At 36.4% G+C, this 24,035-nt stretch overlaps 1 long non-coding RNA gene across 3 annotated transcripts; it reads left to right on the top strand.

Moving 5' to 3' along the window:
* Window positions 1-5,533: 5,533 nt before the first annotated feature.
* Window positions 5,534-9,397, top strand: LOC132042722 (uncharacterized). Of its 3 annotated transcripts, XR_009411556.1 has the most exons (4): window positions 5,534-5,590; window positions 5,663-5,826; window positions 8,332-8,579; window positions 9,099-9,397. It is a non-coding gene; the product is annotated as an uncharacterized LOC132042722 (long non-coding RNA). The 3 variants fall into 3 exon arrangements; XR_009411555.1 differs by lacking the exon at window positions 5,534-5,590 and having other exon boundaries at window positions 5,635-5,826; window positions 8,355-8,579; XR_009411554.1 differs by lacking the exon at window positions 5,534-5,590 and having other exon boundaries at window positions 5,635-5,826.
* Window positions 9,398-24,035: the final 14,638 nt, after the last annotated feature.

Genomic DNA, 24,035 nt, shown 5'->3' with positions numbered 1-24,035 from the left:
GTATAAATATTCACTGTGGATACAATTTGAAAAGCAGTGGGTAGAAGGAGGGACTGCTATGTTCGTCCCTCCTTGGCACTTATTATATATAGAAATACTGAGCCCGACACATTTGTAACCCAAAAAAAAAAAAAAAATTGGAACCAAACTAACCCATTAAAAAAAAAAAAGAACCAAACTAGGCCACGCATAATTAAGCGTGAAAGGGCCAAAGTGTACATTTATATTTTGGCCCTTTCCTCACATTTAATCGTGCGTGAAACCCTTCCCTAAAACCCCCGACCCACCACATGCATTCTCCTCTCTTTCATTTCCTCCATTTCACACTTTTTACTTTCAACACACAACCCGATTTTGCACTTTCAAACTAAAAACATGTAATCTCAAAGTTTTAAAAGTTCCCGAAGTAAGTTTTTTACATTTTTTAGTGTTTTTTTTCATGTTATCCATATATTTTTACTTTAAAAAACTGATTTTCTTGTAATGTTTATAGGATATGGGCGGTTGCAAATACTTTCGGCGGGAAGATAGCATTAATGTGGATAAAACGGTAAACGAAGTTTAAAAACATCACATGACCCAAGATAATCCTAAGTTGGACTCGGAATTTAAGCTTGTGGAGGTCATTGAAGCTTTGGAGATGTTGCTCACCGATTCCGAAAAAAAATGAAATTTACTGAAAGCTAAACTTAGAGAGGCTTAACACGAGAAAATAGCTTTGAAAGAAAAACTTAAATTGTGAAAGATTATTTGTGCTATCTTGTTGTTGTTCATTATTTATATGTATTTTGTTTTTTTAATATTTCTATGGATTATGTTTTTTACTATATATTTTCCCCTATAATGTAATCCGATTTATGTACTAATGTAATTGTCAATTAATAATAGACTTTAGCAAGAACCATATCCGTAAATTGGGAAAAAACAAGCTAACCCGTTATCACAATCAAATGGATGTTAGCGAAAAGACTTACTCTCGCAAGTGCTCGACATGTAAGCAATTTGGGCATATAGCGTTCATGTGGGCAAAACTCCCATGGGGGCAAAATGGTGAAGAGTATCTAGAACTTGATTTTTTTTAATTCTATTGTAATTTAATGATGTATTTCCAATGGAATGAAATATTTGTCACGACCCGCCTTTGGATACCGGAGATACCGAGCACCACACATCATACTACTATCGTCTTAACTTACACGTATGTCCATAGAAATACACATATCCACAAATATAAGCCCTCGGTAATATGTAAAATATACATCAAGAGTCACATAACCTCCGGATTACGAGCCTCTAAGCTTGTCATGAAGATGGGATAGGACCCCCGTCAAGAAAATACACAAAATAATATATTAGAGACAACACCTCGCTTTGGAGATGTTGCTCATCGATTCACTCTGGGCATAAAAAAAAGGAAAAGAGATGTTAGTACGAACGAAAGTATGTAAGGCATGCTCATAGAGAGCAAGAAGATAAAATAAAGATGAGAATAATGAGCTTCTTAAAGAAAATACTAGTTATCGTATCATTGTGGAAGATTCATATATCGTATGTTGCCGTGGAACGTCTCCATGTTGTTGTTCATAATATTTATATGTATTTTGTTTATTATATACATTTATATATACATTCTATACGAATTATGTTTTCTCGGGGTGACGTAAGGTCGTAACCCTCCGAGTTTATGGCGTCATCGTATAATGTAATCCGCATCCTTTATATAGTCGGACTAATTTATTTGTGTTTATAGTGAAATATGCTTTATAGCAATTAATAAAATCATTTAGACTTTAGGTTTAAAGATCTTTGAAGCCTTCGTACGATTCTTGAACTATAGACTTTTGGCATTTCTAGGAGTATAAATATGATGAATGTCAATATGGAATCAAAATAGAAGGTCATGCTATCAGAGATAGCCTTATACCTTTGTATCTCCTAGCAAAAAACTTATGATTTTACATACAAAGGGATTATGCAAGATTGTTGAAGATATGCTTAAGCCTAAACTAAGGTGATAAGGCTAACGAAAATTAGGCGGCATTTCGTTTTGTTTCGATGACTTTCCCTCGCAAAACGGCTCCCAAAACAATACAAAAACATCCATAATATCATAATACGGAATTCCCGAAGTTAAACATTATTCAATTTCCAACTCACTAGAAACTATGATTTTTTATCATTTACATAGTCTATTGTAATTATTACCACGAAATAATCGTAAAACTCACCTTTGTTTACGTAAGGATGGTCTTTGGATGAGGGATGCTCCATTTAGAAAAACTCCTCTTGAATACCAAAGAGATTTTCAACTTCCATCAATCTTTAGGAAGCCTTCAACCAAAAATCTTTGATGTTTAATCTTTGTTTCCCCTTCTTGAATATGTATTGATGTGTTAGGGAGAGAGATTCTAGAGGTTTTGGAAGATTAAAGAAATGAGAAAAAGAAGGTAAAACCGTGCATATATAAAATTTAAGTTCGGACACTATAATACGGACCGTAAATATACGGGTCCGTACATTGGACCGTATGTTTCCTCCAAATTACCACCTTCAATCGGAAGGGTTCTACGGCAGATTACGGGCCGTGTAAAATATACGATCCATATATGTATAATCCCCGTATTTCTTTCGTTCTCATGATCTCGAATCCTTATGGAACCTTCTATTATCGTACACTAAAAAAAATATTAATTCAACTATATAAAATCCTTCCCAAACATAACGTATTCCACTTCTTTTGACGAATCTAGTCTCACCAAATCCTATGACTCAAAAAGTCTTAGCGTATATGCATTAAGAAAACCCTCTTGTGGTCGTGAAGGTCTCGAGCCTTAACTTTTAGTCTATTCGCGAAACGCCGCAATTGCCGAGGCGTAACAATATTTTTTTTTTATTATGAACCTCGTCTTGAACCAAAAAGTACTTTCATTGCTTTGGGAGTAAAACAAAAGAGATTAATCAAAATTCTATAAAATATGGCACTTAAACTTTGAATATAACAAGTTTCAAACGTACGCTTTACAACCCCTAAAACGGTGATCCAAATGTATATGTATACTTGATGTAATGAGCCGATATTATTGTACACTAAAAAAATTATTAAGTTTATAAAATATTTATATTCGGTGTTTTGAAACGTGACTAATCTTTTTTTTAATTTTGAGTTTGATTTCCAAAGAATAAAGGTTTTTTTTTGGGGGGGGGGGGGGGGAGGGGTTAGGGACGGGTTTCATACCTGATTACGTATTAAAGGGCAAAATGTAAATGTACACTTTGGACCCTAGAAATACTTTTTTTTTTTTTAATGGGTTAGTTTGGTTCCAATTTTTTTTTTTTTTGGGTTACAAAAGTGTTACGAGTGACCTAAAATACTAGCAAGACAAGCCCGTGTGATGCACGGCCCAACAATGTAGTTTTGTGGTCTGACTATAGTATTTTAGTAAGGAAGTTGTGTATAAATACTATCTATCATGTATTATAGCAATATATACAAAATTATATTGTAGTTTAACTTCCTGTTTATTCCTCTCCTTCATCATCACACGTTAATTTTGAATGTAAGGTAGTATAAAACAATTGAGTGATGTGCTGGGGAAAATGGGAAAACTTATGTAAAACATGAAAAAACTGACATCTATTCCAACAGTGCTTGTATAACGATATAGATCCGCAGATTCAAGGTACTTTGCCCCCGCTATTTTCTTACCCACCAAAGCTGGATTCTCTAAAACATGTAATAAACTTGTAATGTATTTCCTGCACCACAAATAGAATGTAAATAAGAAAACAACATGTTTTACCCCAAAAAAAACAACATTCATTACAAAATAATAGTCCACTTACTCATTCCAATTGTTTAGAGTTTAACTTCTATACACTGTTAATTTAAAATCAAACGACAACTATAGGTAACCGTCCAGAATAGGTAGAATAGTAACCTGGAAAGATAGGTTATAACCTGCTACAACATATCAAAGTACAATCTTTACGCTGTCACTCCATGCTGCATATTTTTTAACTTGAAGTTATTTATAAACACAAAATTCAAGGAATAACATCAAAAGAACTGGTCAAGAACAACACGAAATTATGATCGATGCAAATGTGAACAAGAAAAAGGAAGAATGCACATGGTGTGTGTGTATAACCTGACAAATCCAACTACTTCTAGCAGTGTGTTCAGTGTCATCCAAAGGACCAGCCTAAGATTGATCATTGAGATGAGATTCGTTTCAAAAATATTAGACAGGTTCCCTGCTATAAAACCTGCACAATATGGACGACGGGCTTCAGGGTAATTAATCATCATCAACATCTTGCATTATTACATAAATAATAGAGGTGAAAGAGAAGGTGACTCATTGCAATATTATTCTTGGTTTCTATCCATAACTACTGTCCACTATCATAACTTCGTGACTGTAAGCATGCTTATATATAGTGTATATAGTTCAGCTCATTTGATATAAGATTCAGTAGAAACCACTATCATAATGTGTTAGAATGCAGTACATGGGAAAGAAACTGGGGTAGTTTTTTTTATCACACACTTACCAAAAGGTAGTAACTGTTGTATAGATTTGCCTCTCTTGGCATTAACTCTGTCCACAACATTCACTTATCATGTTTGAGGCAGAATCATTTATAGAATTTGTTCAACATTCCGATAGGGGATAACTAACTGGATCTTGGAAAAACTATCAGGACATTATTGTTGCTGAAAACAATACAATAAACAGATCACATTAAATTTTTATTTGTTCTTTGGGAAGTATACTGGTAACATAAAATTATCCTTCTAAAATAGGTTTGGGATCACTGAAGCTATTTACAAATGCTATCTTCATATTCATCCTTCCATGCTTAAGACTGATGTCCCAAGAACATATTGCATACTTTATTTTATGGATTCGCAAGCTGTGGTTAAGAGTTATCCGATAACTTATACATAAAACAGGTGTAGGACTGTTTTCAAAAAGGAACTAAAGAGATATAATTTTATTTTCCCCCAAAGTTATAAGGGATAGCAAGAGAAATATTGGTATGCACCACCAGCAACTGCATTTGTTTTTCATATGTTCATTACATGTTAAACTGATTTCCCAGATCCTAAATGTTATGCACTCAATTTACCTCCTCTGTTTAAGGACAAATTGTAGGCGTTTCAGGCCTTTAGTCAAAGTTCTCCTTCAGGCTTCAGTTAGAATATCATCAGCCACACTATATTTCTGCAACTTGCACGCCTTAATAAGATATTTATGTGAGTGCATCTTCACGATGAGCACCCCAACCTCTATTAGTATCAATGAGAATTCTCAAGTCTCATGGGGTCCTATTGCTCTTATTGATGTATGACCTCAACTTCATCATCAAAGCACTGTATCCAGAGGACCTTGATAATTGACTTGAGTATTTGTTTATCACTACAAGAAACTTAATCTTTAATGACCACCTCTTAATGAAGGGACATGAATCCGGTTGTTACAAATGTATTTCTAACGACAAATATTTTTTCCTGTGGTTAAAGCTAATGTTTAGCTCCAAAAATAACGAGGGGATAATATTTGGTCATTAAAAAAATACAAATCCCGTCGTTTAATAAATTAATTGGCGGTACCTTTTCCCTCTTTTCCCCCAACCCCCACTACCTCCTCTAAAAAAGAAACCATTACCCTTCTTTCAAACAACACTTCTTCCCTAGAAACTACCGTCTGCTCTCATCCAGAACTTGCAATTGCTATCAAGAGTAAATTTCTGGTAGAAGAAATAACTGATCGTCACCCCCGTCGGCATCAATTTTTCATCTTAGAGTTCATTCTGATCAAGGTAAGGTTAAAATATTATCTTATTACATGTTAATTTTGGTCAAATTAGTAGGGTTGTGATTGCACTTGTAACTAAATGGATGTTGGATTTGCTTTGTTGAAGAAGACTCAGACTAATGCCCTACTCATTCTCCATCACAACCAAAAAAATGCAGCGAAAATATTTGCTTCTCAAATCTAAAAGTACGAGCAACCAAAGAAACTGAAAGAGTTTCAACTGCTTCAAAAACAAAGCTTGTGTGCAAATTTTAATGTGACACTAATTAATAAGCTTAATTAGGATAAGAATTATAAAATCAAACAATGAGTATTGTAATTTTTAAGTGATACGAATCTTACTAGAGTTTCTATTAATTTGCCTTTGGTATTTATCCTTGAAAATGTCATCCCTTCTTTTATTTTCTTTTATCATTGTTAAATAACACTTTCAGAATTTTATAAATATCAAATTTGGGATATCTTTGTTTTCCTAATACGCAAATTAGCTATTAATAACTTGGTTTACAAAATCCATTTATTTTCCAATTAGTTTCTAAAAAGTTAGGCGAAGAAATCTCTTTGCCTGAAAGTTGTACAGTGGTGCTGAAGGTGGAAGTTTTATAGTAATTTGCATAGTGTTGGGTGCTACCATATAAAATATATCTATTGAGTTTTAAGTATCTGCTTGGCGGGTTCGAGGTTTTATATCAACAACAACAACATACCTGGGTGAAATCTACAAGTGGTGCAGGAAGTGTAGAGTGTACGAAACAAGCCCCTGCCTTCAGAAGTTAGGGAGGTTGTTTCCGATAAATCCTCGACTCAGGAAAAAAAAAAGCACCGTGTTTGAGTTTTTGTATCACCAAATTATTGTGTTTCCAGCAATTTGTTGGAACAAATTGTTTGATGGTTTCTTATGCTTTGTTTAATTTTTTTTTGTACAATTTGTTTTGGAGATCTTTTGTTTAGTAGTCAAGACTTATGAAAAACTTACATGCTATAGGTTATTTTTCCTCCTATATTTTTGTCTATGTGGACAAGTTAAAGTTAAATAGAATTAGCATTTTTCAATGTCATAATTGGGCTAAATATAAAATGTGTATTTGTTTTTTACTCCATCAGCTATTTATAGTACCTACAAGGAATAAATAAATGAAATTGTTAGTAACATAGGAAAAGGGAACACTTTTAGATGTTTGAACTTCTAAACTTTCTATCTATCTTGCTTTGTCTGCCTCTGAAGTGAATGGCTCAATTCTTTCAGTGTTTCCCTACAACGATGGATTATTGTTCCTTGATTTTTACCTCAAACTTGGGGATTTCTTAAATCAACGAAAAATATTTTCTTTGTTCAGATTCATTATTTTGTATCAAAAGAAAAATGAAAGATCTTTACTTTCTATATAATCCCGTGAGATAACTATCTGAAGCCTGAATTTTAGATCTAAATTCTGCACCCTCTGATTTTTTGAATGAATTATATGGTTTACTTGGAAAGGTCGGGATCCGTTCATAATGTTGTATCATCACCTACACGTATATCTCTTATTATATTCCTTTGTTAGATTTTAGATTCTTCGCATCTTTCTAAATGCCGCTTATATTCGTCAATTTGTTACGGCCACACTAACTAGTTTTCATCATACTATTCCATCTATTTGATCTCTACGTGATTCACGAATCCGAGGGAGATTGTAGCTTCAATAGGCATCAAATTTCAGCAAAAGTTCTATAAATTGTTACGTGACTAGCGAATTAGTAAGCATAATTAGATTAGGTGACCATTGAATTAAAAAAAAGGTTTGATATGAATACCTTGATATTATCCATTGCAAGATGTTTTATTTGAGATGCTCCTCACGGTCGTCCTAATGTTGATAAATATAAAACTTCATTTCTGCAATTTCTACTCAAGACTAATGAATTTGTCGTTGATTTGATACAACGACTTTAGGTCGACCTAAATGGCCTTATGGCATTATATAGTAGACCTTTCTCTGCAAGGACTTGATAAATATAGCAGAAATGTAGGAAACATCAAAAATTGGTCAATTATTCATTTCTTTCTTGTGTGCAGAACTATGCGCAACAAAATGTAAGAACGACTAATGCCTTTAAATATTGTTCTCTTAGAGTTACTCTGATGAGCTATTTGTTTATGACATACATTTCACTGTTTCAGATAATATTTTGCTTGAATTGACCTGTATACTTTTTTAATGTTAATCTCCGACTTATTTAACTATCAAAGGTCTTTCTAGTTTTTTGGGTTGACGGCTTTGCAATCATCAACACTTGTTGGTGATAGATGTTCTTTCATTGTAAAGAGGTTTCAGAATTATAGATGTTACTATTTCTTAATTTTCATAAGTCTTGAGGAGTGTTGAGTAGCACTAGTTTATTCAAAATGTTTTTTCTGTTGTCATGTCATACTACATCAAAGCCAGAACATCATAAACTACTCTTGATTGTTGATTGTCTTTCTCCTTTCAGTAAGTCTTTTGAACATTTTTTTGGAATCAATAAGATATTTCTTTTGTGAGGAAGTAGTATTTTATGAAGATGGTGAGCCTGAGATAGATGGTGACCTGGAGACTTGAAGTTTTGACTTTTATCCCATGCTACACAAAATGGACTTCATTATTATGTATGATTTTCCTGTGACTTGTATTCTGTCTTTATTATATCTTTGTATAGTTCGGCATTCGCACAGCTCCTCATGTCCGCTTCAAGAGAGAAGGAAATGACCTATACACAACTGTTACTATTATTCTGGTAATATTTTCTTTTCATGTACTAGAACTCCTGATTGTTAGCCCATTCATTCAACATTCTGTGATTGAAAACTGAAGCTATTTTCTCTAGTTGTTTATTTAATATGATTGTTAAAAGAATCTTTATTTACATGCTTCTTTTATTAGCTTAACAATGTGAGTACCTCCATCATTTACTATGAATTTGCTTTGCTTATTATTTTTCATTTGCTCACATAAAGGATACGAGGTTCATTAAAAACCACATCTTTTTCATGGCCATCCTTTTTATTTTGCTTTTGGTAGGATCGTTTAAAAAAATCATCCTTTTTTGCACGATGTTTACATTTCTTGTGTAAGATTTATTCATCATAAGTCAATTTGGATCAAGAAACTTTATACTATTATTGTACTTTAATATCTTGTACCGACTAATCTTATCTGTAAGCTAGTAATTTCACTTGTTCCATATGATTGGTTACTTGTTATTTGTTAGTAAGAGTTTTGTTATCAGACTGACATGAACTTGTTCTTTAAACAGATCATGAATATGAAGTTTGAACAACCTATCCATGAAGAAAGTGCAAAGCAAGTTAAAGTACAAGAAGTTGATTAAGTTTTGTTAGGGGTGGTCTAAAGATGTCTTATGTACATATACTGGAATTCTATCCTCTCTTTCTAGGAGTTGATAAAAATAGTGTCATACAATTTTGATGGATACATTTTTGGCAATGTAATGCTTTAGTTATTTGTATTGGCTGTGAAATTTGATATAGTTATTTTATTATTTGGTATATTTGGATGTGTGGAAGCATATGAAGTAATGATTCCTTTCTGAAATTTTTGTAATTATATTTAATAGAATTTCCCATTTGTTCAAGAAAATTTTGTTGTCCAGTAGTTGAAAGTAATGGATAACTAACGAAAGGAACTTCGGTCGTTAAAACCACTAATAACAACTAAATTAGTTATTGTCATTCAATATTTTAACGTAGGATGATATGTTAGCGAAAGGAAAATCCTGTTGTTAAAAGCAAGATTAACGACTGGAATCTTTGCCGTTGCTAAAGGATCTTAAAGACCGGATCTCAAATCCGGTCGTTAACTTTTAACGACAGGGCTTTTAGTGACCGGTGATGACCGAATTTTTTCCGGTTGTTATTGATATATAGCTGTTACATCCCGTATTTTCATATGATAAGGTGCATCATAGGTTAGTCACATAAGCAAAGGACAGGATTATGTTTGAAGTTATAAGTGTTTATGTTATGTTCAACAAGTGATAAGTAAGTGTCGCGAAGGTTGGAGGTTAAACGAATCGGGAAAAATAAAATAAAATAAGTTTTGCTAGGTTTGGGATGTTGAATAAGTTATGCAGACTGTATGGAATTTTGGACATATCCAAGTATGCAAATAAAAAGATCGGTGTATAAAAATTTTAGGACTCGAAATAATTTCCGCGGATGAACAGTACTGCTATAGTGCTGACTTTGGAGCAACTATATAAAGGGGTTTAAACCCTCATTTTCAGCCAAAAAACCACTCAAAAAAGAAAAAATCCCAAAAATTCTAGAGAGTTCTCCAACCTTCCCTCTATTAAATTTGAACGTGAGTTAAGTAAAAATCTCCGGATTCAGGTTCCGTCGGCGTATAGCTACGATTATAATATTGTGTTGCGATGAATTTGTGGCTTGGGAGTAAGGCAAGTATTGGAGATATTGCGGTATTAGCGGAAGTAAGGTATGAATCTTTCTATTTTAGTATCTTTTAAGGCTTATTTACGGAGATAAGTTTATGGAATAATTATGTAGCGAATTCGTTTGTGGAGGAGTTGGAGAAAATATCATGTGAGTATTTGATGGAATATTTTGGTAGTAATGAGGTTGTTGTTGTTTCGTTGTTGTTATTGGTTGTTGATTGTTGGTATTGAGAATTCGGGCTAGGCATATAAATAGGGGAGATGCGTCCGAATTTGGCTACCTTAAAAGGAATTTATTTAGAGACTTAAGATAAGAGTGTGACAATGAACCTAATGATAATACGAATGGTTGCCTATGTAGATTATGAGATGACGAACGATCCTAAATAAATCGTGCGGCGAGAAGCAAGTTGGAAAGTCGGAGAGTAAGCTCCAAAGGTATGTTAAGGCTAGTCCCTTTCTTAAGAAGGCATGATTCCTTTCTTATGAATCCAATAGGTGTTTTCCAAATGTCCCACGATCCCTTTATGTGAATCCATAAATGTTTTCCAAGAATATTATTACTCTCAAAAGCTAGAAATTCACGATTCATAGAGTTCATGATTCAAAGGCATGACTTCTTTCTTGATAATCCATAAATATTTTTCAAAATGTCCCTATTTTCCGAGTTAAAGATTTATGATTCTATAAGCTTTTATGACAACAACAACGGACATGTTTTTACAATATGAATGACGATGTTAAAGACGAGAATGTTTCTATGATGATTATGATGGTGATGATTTTAATTCTAGAAATTCCAAAGCTTATGATGTTAATACTATTATGAGATTATTGAGATTATTTCATGATTTTCTCGCTTTTATTTATTGTTGTTGATCTCACCTTATAATAATTATTCCTTCAAGGTGAGATATAGCGATGATGATAATTCCATAATGAAAATCGGAGGTTACCGACCTTACGTCACTCCGATAGAGTCGTAGCTTTTATTTGGCTCTCATGCATGCTTTATATATATGTATGTATTTTACTACACCGAGCCGCGCTATAGTCGGCCGGGTACGGCACCTATTGTGCAACCACTGATCAGTTGGTATTACACACCGAGTCCCGAAAGGGCCGGGTACGTTACACACCGAGTCCCGAAAGGGCCGGGTACGTTACACACCGAGTCCTGAAAAGGCCGGGTACGTTATGATGATGATATTATATATATGTATGTAAGAAAAGTTTTTTTTTAAAAGTTGAGCATACATGACATCTGCCTTATGAGGCATCCAGATGTACAGGTTATCTCTCTTATTCCATGTTACCTTCCATATCTATATTATGTTGTTATTCATGCCTTACATACTCATTACATTATTCGTACTGACGTCCCTTCTTGTGGAGTTGCGTTTCATGCCACGCAGGTGTCTACAGATGAGTAGAGGATGTTAGTAGAAGATGTGCCGGCTGGATTGGCGAGCTCCATTTCCTTCGGAGTGTTGCCGAAGTCGGTATCTATGTTATGGTATCTTGATTTATGTTAGAGACTTTGCGAGACGAGTTACGTATATAACATGTCGGTCTTGTAAGCGGCTCAAGCCGATGTATCATTATGCATTATGTTACAAATTTCATATGATTACAGATTTTACTTGATTTGAGAAAGACGAAAAGCATGTTTTTGAAAAACTTTCATTATGCACTCATTTCATGATTTAAGAGTCCAGTAAGATTATGAGTATAACGAGAACTAACGGGTTCGCTCGGCCCTAAGTAAGGGTCGGGTGCCCATCATGCCCTATTAAAAGTTGGGGTGTGACAATAGCGACCGGATTTGGGCTTTTAACGATCGAATTTTCCTTCGCTGAAGGCCTTTTTTCTTGTAGTGTATTCAAGATATACACTTCATCTGGTGTACTACCCAACATGATTAATGTAATTTTCCAGTAAACGAAGATATTCTAACTGTCATCACGCATTTTACTATTATATATAAGGGAGAACAAAAGGACTTTTGTAGTCCTCACAAAACTTTCCCAATAAATATTAAACTTTTCAATTAATTACTTTTAGGTCCTAAACTTATTTTTTAAAGTCAAATTTATTTTTTTATTCTTATGATCTACTTTTTAAAAGCTGTCGAACATTCTACCTTATTTACCTGTTTTCTATCAGGTATTCGATACCCATTAGAGCTCGCCTAATCCAGATTCATGTAGCATAGGGCCTAATCGGGGGAGCGCTCCCTACCAATTTTTTTTTTTATTCCCAGGCTCGACCCCAAAACCCATGGTTAAGGGAGGAACAACCCCATCCGCTGCACTTTATTTTCCCTGTTGCTTTCTTCTATTGATCTTATCTATTAACCTAAAAAATAGTCATTTCTTCGCTAGATATTCTTGCTTCTTGTTGCTCTTCGTTTTCTTCGTTTTCATTTGTTGCTTATTATAGATTTTTACATGTAAGCATTTCTTTTACTTTATATTTATACTTTAATGAGCTCATATGTGTTTATCAAGATTAGTACAAAAATGATTTTCGAGATAGTTTTAAAAATTATTAAACGATGCCATATAATGTTAAAATAAAGACAAACATTATCGGTAAAGATCGGGTTATCTTTAAAATCTCTTGTTTGGTTAACTAAAATTAATCTTTTTTTAAACAAAAATGAGTTTGAAGTAGGGGCGAGAATTAGAGTGTCGACGACCAATTTGATCGGATTCGGTAGCACTTTGGTCCAAATTCTGTATTTGTCTTAAAAGTTCATTAACTATATACAAATTATTAATTTAGAACTAAATAACTTAAAAAATTAGGATTCAAAACTCATATATTTCAAATTATGGCTCCGCATTTAATTTGAAGTAAATAATTTCATCAAAATGAAAGTTAAGATATTAAAGGAGTGAAATGAAAGTTTTGCTTTTATATATTGAAAATATACTTATTTGAAGCTTAATTATTACCAACATAAATTTTATTTCTTTAATTAAAATATTACTTTTTATATCTGGAGTTGGGCTCGGGCTTAGCCCGGGCCTGGTGAAACTAGTTATTGTATAAAAGAAGATATTCTAACAGTCATCACGCATTATAGTAAAAGAAGATATTTAATGTACCATACTTCAGTTAGTATATAAATACATAAAGTGGAGTTCTAAAACTAAATATATCTGGTAACGCTACATTTGAAATCTCAAGTACAACATAATTTACTTGATTGAAAATTTACGGAAGACAGTATATTTTTAAAACTGAAACAAAGCTTAGACTTAAAAAGAAATCAACATAAGTAAGACAATTGAGTTACCTTGATATTATGAAAATAAACCAGTGTCTCTACCATCTTATGCTCTTCACAAACATTTTTCAACGATAAAGCTATTAAGTACATATAAATATAAGGGATAAGGCACCGTTACTCCAGAACTATCTTTTAGCACTTTCTTCGACACACCTTACCTTCTCGAGGCCCTATTACCCCCTAAACTTATTTAAAACGGAATAATTACTGCCTAAACGCCTTGACGCCCATACTTCATATGGGAGAGTGACATACACTCTCCTTGCCACATGCGTATTTATTTGTTTTCTTCTTTTTTTTTTTAAATTTTTTGCTTACGTGTCAATTTTTTTTAAAATAAAATAAAAAAGCTGAATTTTCATTAAAAAAAAAATGAGTTTTAAAACTCGTCTTTTTTTTTTTTAATTTGAAAATTTGATTTTTTAAACCCATTTTAAAAAAGAAGTAAAAACATGGATTAAAAAAGCAATTTTCTTTTAAAAAAAAAGGATTTTTAAAACCGTTTTTGAAAAAGAAAAAAAGGCAAAAATGATTTTTTTTTTTAAATATGGAAAAATGGATTTGTTAAAAATATGGAAAACTTGATTATTTTTTTAAAATGTCTTAAAAAATCTTGATTTTCATGATTTCATTTTCTTAGGACACTTTTATTTTTCAAATAAAATCCGGAAAAATGTTTTTCTTGCCAAAATGTGAAAAAAAACTGAATTTTTATAAAATTTTGAAAAAATTAATTATTTTCTTAACATGTGGAAAACCCGTTTTTTAAAACTAAATGTGGAAGACTAGATTTATTTTTCAAATTTTTTTAAGAAAATGCGGATTTTAAGAAAAAAAAATTAAGTTTTCCCCTTTTTTATGTTTACTCGCTCTCTCAAAAGTGAAACAAACACACTCTCTTAAGCGTCGAGCGTTTAGGGGGTAATTATTAGTTTTAAATAAGTTTAGGGGTAATAGGGCATGGGAAGGTAAGGTGTATCGTAAAGGGTATAGTTCAGGGGGGTAATGGTGCCTTATCCCTAAATATAAGTAATGATACCTACTCCAATTATTCTCTACCCAGATTACCCATCATACACAAGCTGGTAGAATATACCAGATCTTTTGTCTTGCACACTCCTTGCTTGATCAACATAGCAGCAACTCCTTTGACAAATATATTCTCCTTAAAATATGCATTTCATTATTAGTATCTAAGGCAAAAATGGAACAAGTAAAATCAATTTCTTTCTCAACCAAATTATAGAAAGGTAGATAGAATCTACTTGAGATGACATAAAAATTATGTAGGAAGGTCATAAATTAAAATTAGTCACCTTCTGAAAGATATCTAAAGAAACGCGGGTTTCACATTTATTAGAAATCTCAACTCTAATAAATAAACAATAATTAATATTAATTTTCGCTAACTTAGCTTGAAACGCAATTCTAAAAATTCGGAAAAAAACCAACAAAGCATTACACGTACCGTGATAGTCTAAAGTAATATCCATCTAAAAATAACACTTCTTCTTCGTTTTCTTCTCCTCTTTCTTTGACTCCCCTCATTACAGTACTGGTTACTGCGAAATTGACACAAAATAGTCAGATAAACACATCCATGAACAAAATCATTTAATAGAATGTTAAGCTTTATCACAAACAATTTAAGAAAGAAGAATTAATTTGCAGAAAAGAAGAAGATACTCTCATTCATAATGAAAAATGCTCCTGGAGCTGTATTACACTTCATATAGTGGAAGCATTACCTAACAAACTCTGGGGCCCCACCTAACAACAAAATGGACCACTTTAGGGACTTAACTGCAAATATTAGAAAGGAAATAACAATACTTAAGTGGCTATTCTCTAATTAGGCAAAGTTGTATAACTACCAACACTACCAACTTAACACCTATTATTCCTTAAGCTAAATTGTAACATGTCTCCCTCGATAAAAACTTCTTTGTCCTCAAGGAAGGAAATCTGGAAAACGTACTTTAAGAGTATGAACATCCCATGTTGCATGATATGAACATCCTCCCATGTTGCTTGATCCTTTGGTAACTGATCCCACTGGATAAGAAATTGAACGATGGCCTTATTTCCCTTTTGAACCATCCTTCTGTCCAAAAGCTTTTTAGGCTGGGGGGAAAATGGGCTAGCAATATCCAACACTGGGGGGTGAGAAATGAGAGCAGGTACAACATAGCATGGTTTAAGCAAGGAGACATGAAATGTAGGATGCAACATATAGAAGCCCAGCAGGAAGTGACAATTTGTGGCACAAAGACCTATCTTCTCGCTTCAATCATGTAAGGACCATAGTATTTGGCTGAGAGTTTGGTAAAATGATGTTGGGACATGGTCATCTGCTTGTAAGGTTGGAGCTTCACATAAACCCGATCTCCCTCTTTCGCTCTCTATCGGACCCGTGCTTATTGTCCGATTAGTCATTCTTTGTTGAGCTCTAGCTAGCTGATACTTGAGAACTTGTAGCTTAAGCTCCCTAGTCAACATACTTCTGCCAATTTCTTCATTATCAGATTCCCTAGCCATATAAGGAAGGTGTAAAAGAGGTGATTGGCCATATAATGCTTCATAAGGAGAGGTATGAATAGATGAATGAAAGGTGGTATTGTACCACCATTCAGCAAGAGTAAGAAATTAAGCCCAATCAGTGGGAGAATCAGCACAGTAACACCTCAAATAAGTTTCCAATCACCTGTTAACTACCTCAGTCTGGCCATCAAACCGGGGATGATAAGCAGTGGATAAGTTTAATGAGACCCCTTGAGTAGCAAAGAGTTCCTGCCAAAACTTGCTAGTAAAAATGGGATCTCTATCCTAATGATCTCCCTTCCGGCATTCCATGTAGTTTAAATATATTATCTAGAAAGCTTAGCAATATCACTAACGAATAAGGATGATTAAGGGCAAGAAGTGAGCATATTTAGTAGTTTATCCACCACCACCCAAATTGTAGTTTTCCTTTGACTTAGGAAGACCTTTAATAAAGTCCATACTCATATTACTCTGACGAGTATTGATGGAGGTAGTGGGCGTTAAAGAAGCTGTGTGGTGCAATAGTTTCATATTTACTTCTCTGACAAATAGAATATTCCTTGACCTGTTAAATCACATCATCCTTCATCTTTTTCCACTAAAACAGTGAAGATAATCTCCTGTAAGTGTTATCCGTGCCCGAATGTCCTCATGAGAGATTTATGCCATATACGCAACAATTCTTTCCTCAATGCCATCGGTCCAACTACTAGTTTCCCGTATGCCTCCTTAATTGGCTGGCTTAACGAACGTATAGCCCTTAATCTCCCCTTTTGATAGTTCCAACTCTTGAATGAGATTCAACAGAACGGGGATGTTGCTAACTAAATAGCTTTATGTCCCGTAATAAGCCCGCACCTTACGGTGGAAAGGAATGAGAATCAAAATTCCACAGCAGGCATCTTAGAGAGTGCATCTGTAGCCTTGTTCTCTTTACCATTCTTGTACTCAATTTCAAAATCAAACTGCATCAACTTAGTCACCCATTTGAGCTGAGAACTAGTGTGTAATTGATACGCTCAAATTACACCTATGAGTGGCGTAAAGCGGTCGTTGTCAAATATAATAACCCAAACAAGGTTAGGGTCGAATCCCACAGGGAATATGGAGAGAAAAAGGGTACTAATTGTATGCGATACTAGTCTTTAAAGGCTTTAATCCTATTCCGAATAGTTTGAAATATTTGTTGTGTAATGTAAACGAATACTTTGACTTGAATTGTAATTAATGCGAGAGAGACTAAGGTTGTGTTCCCAGCTTTGATTAGATATTATGCTTTAGGTTTCAATGTGATATACCTCTAACGGTTGTTCTAAGAGTATGCACTCGATCTCTTAAGGACTTCCTAATGTTTCCCAACAGTTAGGCCATATTTCCTCTTTATGATTTTCCCAATGCAAAAGAGTTGAACTCGAAGAGCGACCAATAATGCCAATTAGACTTGTTCTTATTCTAAGTTAGTACGGTAAACGAGGGTTAACGCCCCGAGTCATTGTTATTCAATCTTACCAATGCTAACTCTATCCCAAGAAAAGTTAGTATAATGGCTTAGGCTAATGCTTGCAATCATTACCCAACGCTAAAGCACAAAGATAGAATAAATACCAACAACCATTATGCATATATCAATAGTAGAAACCCATTCACATAATACCCGTTATGGGGTCCACAACCTTAGAACTAAAATTAGCTACTCATCATTTTGGTTAACAAAGAAAGCTTAAAAGTTAACATAATGTACTTAAAGTACTAATACAATGTGGAATGAGGGTGAAGTTGATGCTTTAAATGCTCCAAGAACTTCACAAATATCCAAGGCTTAAAGTTAATGCTCCCAAAAGATTTGAATAATTGTTAAAAATCTAACTTTAAGTATTTAGAGGGCCAAAAATCGAGCCAAAGTTCTGGACAAAAACACCCTTCGCGGCATCGTTACGGACCGTAACACAAGTTACGGTCCGTCAACCGTCCTTTGTCAACTTGATATTAGTCAACCATTACGACCTTTGCGATGGATCAATACGTTATGGTCCGTACCTTCCAGCCGGATCATGGCTTCAGTGCTCAGTGGCCAATGCGTTACGCTATGGCGTTACGCCCCGTAACCTGAGTTATGGACCGTCCTTTTGGGCGTAACATGTGGCATTACTCAGGCTTCTTACTGGAAATTTTCTTTAGATTACGGTACACGTTACGGCCCATAACATGAGTTATGGACCATCCTTTTGAGCGGCACGTATCTGGAACTTCCTCACAGGGTACGGATCACGTTACGGTTTGTAACTCGAGTTACGGACCGTCCTTTTGCTCCAAGTTATCCGTTTTTCAGCATTTCTTATCATTTCCGTTCCTTAGTCAACCAACCCTACAAAACACCAAAATAACATAAGAAACGATCTAAAAACACTTAAAAACAAGCAACGCATATAGTGAAAAAGACATAAAACGTGCCGAAATTCACGGCGCATCAACACCCCCAACTTAAGCTTTTGCTTGTCCTTAAGAAACTACAACAAGACTCACTAATAACACACTACATCTAGCAAAATAAGAATGCCTACGGTGGTTTTGGCATGTATTTCTAGCACAGACTCTTCAATCCAAGAAAAATTTTGGGCTCTTATCCACGTCCCATTTGTGACACAAGACGCACATGTTAGAACAATTGCAATTCACTATGCAACCTCAATTAATGACACAAGCATAGTATGGGAGTCTCTATGCACATGAACTTCAACTTCCGGAAATCTAGTTGCTTCGCAATCTACAATCCTTACGCCCTCACATAGACCAAAGAATGTCCTAACACACATATTTACAAAATAAATGGGACAAGAGACTAAAGAGATGTAGGACACTCACACTCACAAAGAAATTTGCATACCACACTTGCATATACCATAGGCTTGCCTTTATTTTCAATGCCTTCAACTTTGAACGATTCACCGTGATCACATTAGGACTTTTGCGGCTTGTAACGTTGGCTTAGGGACGGGTAGGATAAATATTTGGATAGTGATGACTCACCCTCCTTGACACTATATATATATATATATATATATATATATATATATATATACATATATATATATATACACACCATTTTTTTTCATATTTATTCTAACCACACTGGATCATGCTCCGCAATACTTACAATTACCCTCAACAGGCCTTTGGCCTCATTTTCCGCATCTTTCACTTATCACCCCCAACTTAGGCTTTTAGCCTCATTTTTCGCATCTTGCGCTTATCACCCCCAACTTAGGCTTTTTAGCCTCTTTTGTCATTCTTTAGTGTCAAGGAGCGACTTGATGTCAAATGGGTTTATTCGCAGTAAGGGTGGAGGTGGAACTAACGGCTAATCAAAGAAAAAGTCTATAGGCTCAAAATGGGAGACTAGGGATCATTTTCTCGTACGGAGCTGGCTCATTTAAGATAAACAAGGTGTTCGGAGTCGTACAAAAGAAAGCCTAAGATCATTTCACAATCAAACTCTCCTTAGAATTCACGCACGACCAACCGGCAAGTTCTAGATTACAAGAATCATACACAAATAGAAACTAAGAACTCACAATACAATGGCATAAGGATCGTTTTAATACTTTGACTTGACTTCCGTTTGAAGATTTCACACACAAGGACACCCTTTATTTGCAATGTCATTAAAAGAACCATACATGTCAATATCAACAACCCATTCTTGATGTACATCATAAATTATTTTTCGGAGGGATATCATTGACTCGTAAAACACTTTTAGATATGCTAGAAAACACGGACCACCACCACTTAAGTCATCCTTGCTTTACTTTTAACTAAACAGCCTAAACATGCCAGGTTCAACATAAAATAACACTCCTCGGGAATAGAACACATGACAAAGAACAACCGAGGAGGGTCCTAAACACGTACTTAATATCAAAATTTAAGACAAAACAATACCAACAACAACAAAAACAATATTTGATACCAAAACAATACCAAGAATTACCCTACACCCCCAACTTAGAAACACGCATTGCTTCAAGGCATCTATATAATTCATCACGAGAATGTAGGGCCACCTGGAGCGCACTAGGCGCTTGGATACGCCGCAACATCATGAGGTTGGATAACCTCGCAGGTAGGCAATGGTGGTATCGTGCTTGCCAACACCAGCGTCCCAATCTCGGTGGGTAGAGCGAAGTATGCAGGCCACCTCGGGACGGGCCGAGCTAAGTCGCTCGGTGGTGTCAAAACTCAGTCGGGACTCATGATGGATCTTCTTCAATGTTCGCTCCTCCTCCTCATTCTGGGGTGCATGACATCAAACGAATCAAGACTCTGCGAGAATAGGATCAAGGTTTTCATCATCTAGTGCGACTATAACGCTTCTGACCGAAGAGTGGGTATCCTCTTCCAACTCCCTCCTGCTCCTCATCGATCGGATCCTCAATCTCATCATCCCCAAGTGTACCTCGAACCGACCGATACAAGCTCGTACTAACTCTCTGTACTTTCGAATGCGTCCGTCACAACAACCACTTTCGTGCCTTCAATTTCTACTCATCATCCTTTGTGTGTCCGCAACTCGCTCCGAAACCGGTCCCCCGATTCCACCGGGAGGGGTGTCTTAGCTGACTCCATCATTCTCGTTCTCAGCCCATCTATTCGAGAGTGGATGCTCGTAGGTGGTCATCAACCAATCCTTCTTTTATTGTCCTTAAAGGCATCAATAGCCTTTTTTGTGTCAACTTGACTTTCTGGCCATGATCTCGTCGACTCCGCTCGTCTCTACATACTCTGCCACAGATTATTGCCCAAAATTTTCTCGGTTGAACACCATCTTCCTTGCAAGTGCAGGTGGGACACCTAAGTATGGGGCCGAGCTTTGAGCTGCTTCTGTGGAAAGAGCTGGACCACTTTAGAAGTAGGCGTAACCGGAGCCGGTGGCCGAGTCGCCGTGGAGCATAGTCGGTCCGTGAGCCTCGGAGACCGTGAGCTAACCCGCCGCCCTCGGCACCCATAATAGCTAAAGGTAGAACATCCGATCCCGTCGTCCCTCCGCACATCGAAGACGAGGCGGATGGCGTTATACCTTGCCCAACATATCATTCCCCTGCACTTACTTTACGACGTAATAAATACTTAAAGCGATCGACCGTGGTCGATAAAGGGGGGGGTTCGGTCCCCTCTCGCAAGCATAAGAATGTGAACAAACATGGATGAATTAGGAGGTGGGCCGTTTCGTGGCTCTGTCCGGGAGATACGCGGCTACCGGTCTTTCCGATGTTGATCTTGTACCTTGACATATGGCAACCACAAGAACAAACTACGTCCGGGTCAAATAATTATCCGCACGGGTAGGACGGATGCGCGAATGTAACAATCGCCACTAAAACTTTGCCTTGTGTGTGAGGGTGTTTTTCCAAATTCTCGTAGCTGCCGTCAACTTTGGCACTATCGTCTATCTTCGGGATGCTCGCCGACCATGCAATCACTGAGGCCATCCATTTTCTGATCGGGACTGTATTTTTCTATGCAATTTTGTAGACAAACTCTCCTTCTTCCGCCGCTGTAGGCGTATTATGATCCTTCCCGAATAGTACTTTATTGATGGCCATTAGAGAAACATCAATCTTCTTTTTGTGCGCTACTACCTCATTCATGGCCAGTACAACTTCGAGTCACACGCCCTTTTCCTCGTGGATTTGAATACGGCGAAATTAAGAAGCGTAGAATTTTTGAACAAGAGCTGGGATGTAGGACCCCACATAGTTTTTCAAAAACTCTAACTTGTGGAAGCGAAAAGTGTTACGTATGCCTGGATACCCATCGAGACCATCGAAGTTGACGTTTTGTTCCTCGAAAATACTTCTCTTTGGGCCCTGCCCCTCATGCTTTGCTAGCTCACACCCTTTGTTATACAATTCTTCAGACCCCTCCACAGAAAATCGGAGGTCCTGCTCATATACAGCCCTTATCCGATGTCGCCTCTCTCTTCTTTCCTGTTCGCGCGCTCCTCCGTAAGAGTTGTCTAACGGGTGGTTGTGGCGGTGTGGTGGTGTGATGCCCTCCTAGGTCTACTATGGCTCGACGAACTAGAAGAACTCTCCTCATCGGACGAGAAGAACTTTCGAATGGTGAGGGCCGGCTCTGCCAGGGTGCCGCGGGCTTCTTTGTAGCCCTTGTGCCTTTGAGTTGATCTTCATCGCGCAGCCCGGAGGTTACGCGCTTGCACGCGGCTCTTTCCTCTGTAGGCAATCTTGGGTGCAACCTTCTTTTTCCTTGCCTTAGGTTGCCCATACCTGGTGAAGGCAAAGTTAGCTATGATACACAAGAAGCTTTTCAATTATACAACTTATTGGTTTAAGTTCAGGACTCCAATTAGCTCATGTACCGTAACACGGTTGATGGGACCGTCGACAGTGTTACGGGCCATATCTTCAACCCTAACTCACTTTAGTCATTTATAACACCGGGATCATAACATGTTCGACGGATCGTCAATCGTGTTACGTTCCGTAACATTCTTACCGTAACGTGACCCAAATTTCCAAAAAGTTTTGGGGAAATCATAGGTGTTACAGTATGATGTTACGGTTCGTCAACCGTGTTACGGTCCGTAACACCTTACCGTAATGTCACTCAAATTTCTAGAAAGTTTTCATGGAAATCATAAGTGTTACGGTATGGTGTTACGGTCCGTAACACACGTTACCGCCCGAAACACTGAACGTCGGGCAACATTGCACAGATTCTCAGCGTAGCCAAACTTTCCCGTTTAAGCACGAGGCCAAGATTTTCAACTTTATGCTCCTTGGGGTATGGTATAAAACACCAGTTGATCCCCTCACATACCTCGGGTTACTCAAACTTCATCCGATTTTATCCACGTTTTCTTTGAAACCTTTTATCGAACAACAAGGGCAAACCAATTTAGTAGTTTCACGAATGAAACTTTCAATCGGGATGCCCTTCGACTCAGTGGGAGACAATGTCCTTGTGCCCACAAGTCTCTCAAACAGCAATCATACTAAACCCAAACCCCACCATTGTTAAATCCCGCGCAATTATTTAATGGGGATTCAAAATCATAAGTACATGGCATGTTATATGAATTTAATCATGGAAGATCATACCAATCCTATCGATAGATGAAAGACTAGAGAGAATCAACACATTGTCATACCTGATCGTGGACGATGCTTGGATGAAAATTTGAGACTAAACCAAAACAGCTATGTACTTTGACGAGAAAAATCAATAACTATGGTAAGGTAGTGGTGGAGAGATGGTGAGGGGGAGATAAAGAGAGGATGAGGGAGGGGGGAGTTAAAAAAAAGGGAAAAATGTCATTTGAATGGGAGTATAGCCATCGGGTGATGTATTTAAACATGCCCGACCATTACTCTTCGAGTTACGCATCAGTAACCCAAGGTACGAGTCGTAACTCGTGTTCTGATCTGCTAAACGACCTGTTTCATGTTTCATTAATGACATGTCAATACGGCGATGGACCGTAACTCGTGTTACGTCCCGTGTACCCTGGCGTAACGGTGCAAATTTTTCCGGTGGTTTTCCAAATTTCGGTCCAATGTTATGCTCGTGCGTTACGGTCCGTAACGTGAATCGACGGTCCGTAACTCGACCGTAACACTTGTCCCTCATCCTTCAGTGATTTCTGCCTTTTTTCATCTTGTTGCGCTCCATTATACGAACCGTAACATGAGTTATGGGGCGTAATATCGGAGCGTCCTCTCATTGCAAACTTCGCACTTACTTTCTTTCGTCATCGAATCCTAACATATACAAAACAACAAAAACATAAAAGAAAACAAAGGAAATACGATATTTAAAGTATCATAAAGCAAGAATGTGGGTTGCCTCCCACGCGGCCGCTTGGTTTAACGTCACGGCTCGACGTGATACCTCAATTTTCGGTTCGAAACCATGTT

The sequence above is a fragment of the Lycium ferocissimum genome, unplaced genomic scaffold (assembly GCF_029784015.1).
Source record: "Lycium ferocissimum isolate CSIRO_LF1 unplaced genomic scaffold, AGI_CSIRO_Lferr_CH_V1 ctg17422, whole genome shotgun sequence".
Classification (NCBI taxonomy): Eukaryota; Viridiplantae; Streptophyta; class Magnoliopsida; order Solanales; family Solanaceae; genus Lycium; species Lycium ferocissimum.
This window is presented reverse-complemented; position numbering and strand designations above follow the sequence as displayed.